We start from the raw sequence: 4,941 nt of genomic DNA, 5'->3' as shown, positions 1-4,941 counted from the left end.
ACACACACACACACACATATATGTTACATATACACACATATACATATATAAGTGATATAGATATAATATATACATATACATATATATCGTCAGTTATCTATATATACAAACATTACTAATCTATATAGATGTCATTTATATATATATGTGTGTGTGTGTGTGTATATATATATATATAAAAAATGTTTTCTATTACATATGTCACATGTCTCTTAAATATATATATATATATATATATATATGTTGTTTATACATATGTATGTATATCTATATATATAGAGGTAGAGACAGAGCGAGAGAGCGAGAGTTTTCCATGTAGATATATATAATACCATAATTATACACACATCTATACAAAGCCCTCACAAATGGTGGGGCTTGTTTTTTTTTCTCTATTTATTTTACTCAACATGAGTCCCAGGGAGAGCAAAAAACCGACACTCTAGGAATGGGGAGGAATGCAGGGAGGGAAGTCCGTTCAGCCAATCACAACAAGGCAGAACATGGGAACGGAAGTAAGAACGGATTACATTACCGCACTGACATTTCTTGGACCGTTTTAAAAACGTTTCAAGAAGCTTGGATCACTTTCTTATCCGTTCCCTCCGAGGAACACATTTGGAACGCTTTGAGGGGTATGTAGAACGCGATGGGAACCCGATGGGGAAAGAAACGTGCGGTAAACTTAAAAGTGTTCCGTTCCTATCGGGTTCCAATAACGTTCTCGGAACGCAATGCGATAATCCTCGTAGCCTAGTGCTTTTAGATTGGACCTGCATGGCCACAGTGTGAATGGGTTTATACAAAACACTAATGAAGACAAACAGTCTATTTAAATGTAGCTGGAAAGTCCCCATTCACAGAGCAGCTGGCCTGATTGTCCTCAATGGAAAGATAGAAGCCAATGACAAATAACCAAATTCAGGAAAAACCGAGATGACAATGGGCTGAGTACTCATTAGCACTTCTTTTCTTCTCTGGCAGCTATTACAATCACGTAACTTAGCATTAGTATCAGCAGTTTGGCATTGCCAAATGCCAAAAAGTCAACATTATAATTCAATTCACATGGAAAGGCTGCACATCTTGAATGGGCCCTGCAGCTCGACTTCAGTTGAAATTTTAATTGCTTATAACTATAGGTCATTACAATGTGAAAAAGAAAGAAAGAAGAGGCTATACAAATATCAAATAACAAAGTTAACATACAAAAGAGAATTTCAAACAACATTTCCAATACTACTAAGCTTACTGGTAGGCACTAAAGTAATGCCATGAGGCAGTAAGACTTCAAATTTTGGGAATGCAACAACTTGCCCCAGCTTTAGCTAATGTAATTAAGAAAGTTGCAACTCTTCTAGTGATACTAGAATCTTTACTAAAAAAGCAGAAAAATATTTTTTTGGGGATCTTGACCTATTGTTTTTAATAGATAACAACTCTACGAAGTATGTTTCTGAAACTTAGGTAATGTTACCTCCCTTTTTAAACAAAACTTTCCAGTTTTAAACAGGTAGTCCTCTGGACCTGGGAGGCGTTTAACTAAACTGTACCATGGGGAGAGTTGAACTGATGTGAGAGCAATGCAAAGACTTCTTGTAAGAATGCATCATTGGCACGTAACTTGGATTCTTTCTTTGCTGGTAAACTATCTTTCTGGGGAAAATAGATTTCTAAAAAAACCAAATTTATGAGGAAGACATGTGATAATTTGATACCAGGATTTTTCTTTGGAAGGGGTAAGAACCAGTTGTTCCTGAAAACAACTGGCATTCCTTCCACTCTTAACCAGAAACTAAACAGCTTCATGAGCCAGGGCTGTGATCCTGTTTCCAGCCACAAATACTTCGGCTTCTCTTCAGATCTGCAGTTCCAAGATCACCAGTGAAGGATCTTAGAAAGAACAAAAGAGTGGGAGAAGATGGCATGCTTATTGTGAAACATGGGGATTTTTGTACAGGCAGAGAGATGTATAAAGAACATTGGTTCATCTAAGGATATATTTTGTAGCTCAAATGAGTAGGCGGCTGTGTTGCTCACTTATTCATTAATTTAAAAAAAGGAAATGAATACCCGCCCAAAAGAAGACAAACAATGAAACTCATTAGCATAAAATTTGCATGTGCTAATTTATATGTAATTTTTTAAAAAATTAAAATCACAGAATTATAGAAGAACCACACCGTTAAATCACTCCTGAAAGATGGCCACTAGTTCTACAAGTGACATTTGAAAGGATACATGGCCATTCTGACTAGTAGCCATGGATGGCCCTAACCTTCATACCCATGTATCCAATCCCCTTTAAAGCCCTTGTTGTTGCTGTTGTGTGCTTTCAAGTAGTTTTTGACTTAATGTGACCCAAAAGTGAACCTATCATGGAGTATTATTAGCAAATTTCTTCAGAGGGGGTTTGCCATTACCATCCCCTGAAGGTGAGAGAGTGTGCATTTCCATGGCTGGGCCGGCATTTGAACCCTGGTCTCCCAGTATCCTAATCAAACGCTCAAACCACTGCATCATGCTGGGCCCTTTCAAAGCCCTACAGGTTGGCAGCTACCACTATATCCTGTGACAGTGAATTCAACCATTTAACTATGCACTGTATGAAGATGTGCTTCCTTTTATTTGATTTGGATTTTTCATCAGTAGATAACCCCAGAAAGGAGAAATACTTGCCCATATCTACTTTTTCCACACCACACCCAATTTTATACACTTCTCCCTTATCTCTTCCAGCTTGTTTTCCCCCCTGAGCTACCTGCTCCTAACCTATGTATTGCAACTTTTCACCATAGCATTGCTCTGGTTTCTATCATTTTGGTTTCCTTTTCCAGTACAACCCTGTGAGAAAAATCAGTGTGATTTTCTGTTTTACATATGGATATTTTAGTAATTGAGATCAAGAGTGGTGTAGTGATCTGAGTGCTAGACAATGACTCTGGAGACCAGGGTTCAAATCCCCGCTGAGCCATGAACCTCACTGGATCACCTTGTGCATGTCACACTCTCTAAGCCTTAGAGGATGGCAATGGCAAACCCCCTCTGAAGAAATTTGCCAATAAAACTACAAGTCTCTTTGGCAAGGAAATAACGCAGTTGACACAGTTTTAGAATTTTTCTTTTTCTTTCCTTTACATTTTATGTTATGGATGGGTGACTTGAGGTGGAGAGAGAATGAATACCTGCCAACATAATTTATAGCATGGGAGTGTCCTCTAGACTCATCAAGTGATATCTTTGAGTCATGTTATGGACCACATATGGTAGGCACCACATTTTTTAAATTGTGTGGCATCTTCTAGAGAGCTGCATTCACCTTATATTCTTTTATGTCTTTGTAGATGTCAGCATTTGGTGACTGAAGGAAAAGCCCTTCAGAACAAGAAAAAAAAAACCAAATATAGATACCTCTGGAGAAAAAACCCTAAATATTGTTGTTGCTGTTGGTGGTGGTGGCAGCAGTGGCATGTGCCTTTAAGTAGTTTCTGACTTATGATGACCTTAAGGTAAGCCTATCGCAGGGTTGTTTTGGCAGAATTTATTCAGAGGGGAAAACCTTTGCTTTCCTCTGAGGCTGAGAGTGTGTGACTTGCCCAAGGTCACCCAGTGGCTTTCCATGGTGATTCAGACCCTGGTCTCCTGATTCATAGTCCAATGTTTAAACCACTACACCATGCTGGCTCTCAAATAGATAAATTTGTTGTTGTTTGTCTTCAATTCATTTCAGTGTATAATGACTCTAAGGCAAACCAATCATTGGAATTTCTTGGCAGATTTTTCAGAGCTGGTTTGCCATTGCCATCCTCTGAGGCTGAGAGGTTCGAACTTGCCCAGTGGGATTCCTTGGTATTGTATCATATTGATAGCTATTTAGAAGGAACACTGATTCCAGTGAGGCTTAATCATAAGTAAGTAGATATAGGGTTACAGCAGTGATTCTTAAACGTTGGTTTTCCAGATGTTTTGGACTTCAGCTCCCAGAATTCCAGAATGTTGGCCAAAGTGGCTTGGGTTTCCAAAACACCTGGAAGATAAAAGTCTGGGAACCACTAAGTTATAGATTGTAATCCTGTTCCCATTTATTTGGGAGTACTGACCTCTGCGGATTTATGCTGAGATCCTGGTCCATGCCCTAGTGATCTCATGACTTGATTACTGTAACATCCTCCTGGCTGGACTTCCTCTTTCTCATCTCCGTCCTTTAATCTCTGTTCAGGGTTCAGCTGCACGCATTATCACTTCCACTCACCGCTCTGACCACATCTCTCCTGTGTTGGCATCCCTTCACTGGCTCCCCCTCCCTTTCCACATTCAGTATAAGCTCCTGCTGTCGACATTTAAAGCCCTCCATGGACTGGCCCCTCCTTACTTATCAGACCTTCTTTCTCCTCACCTTCCCACCAGGGCCCTCCGTTCTGGTAGTCAAGGTCTACTGTCTCAGCCCAGGATTTCCTCTGCCCCATCCTGGATTCGCCCCTTTTCACTTGCTGCCTCTCACTCCTGGAACCTTCTTCCCTCACAAGCAAGAGCCATCACTTCTTTAACCAGCTTCAAAACGGAGTAGAAAACCATCCTGTTCAGAGAAGCCTTCCCAGGCATTGCATAATTGTCGCTTACTATTTGATGTTCTTTTGGTGCCTGTTTAGCAAACCATTTCCTGTATTGCTATGTACTGTATATGCATTATCCTACTTGAGAGTATGTATTTTCCCTGGAAAATGATTAACCATCCATTATGAAGCCAAGCCCTCCCTCCAGTCCATCTGCCTTGGTCCAGGCCTTGGAGGTAGAGAGGAACTCCTGGACCTCTTACCCTTTCCCTCCACCACTCCCTTCTCCTTCTGTGTCATGTCTTTTTAGATTGTAAGCCCGAGGGCAGGGAACCGTCTAACTAAAAAGATTGCATGTACAGCGCTGTGTAAATTTACAGCGCTTCAT

General features: G+C 40.2%; 1 protein-coding gene across 1 annotated transcript in view; it reads right to left on the bottom strand.

The window, feature by feature from the left end:
* Positions 1-4,941, bottom strand: part of SCIN (scinderin) — a 155,093-nt gene that overhangs the window by 2,345 nt on the left and 147,807 nt on the right. The gene's annotated exons all lie outside the window — the stretch shown is intronic.

The sequence above is a fragment of the Sceloporus undulatus genome, chromosome 6 (assembly GCF_019175285.1).
Source record: "Sceloporus undulatus isolate JIND9_A2432 ecotype Alabama chromosome 6, SceUnd_v1.1, whole genome shotgun sequence".
Classification (NCBI taxonomy): domain Eukaryota; kingdom Metazoa; phylum Chordata; class Lepidosauria; order Squamata; family Phrynosomatidae; genus Sceloporus; species Sceloporus undulatus.
This window is presented reverse-complemented; position numbering and strand designations above follow the sequence as displayed.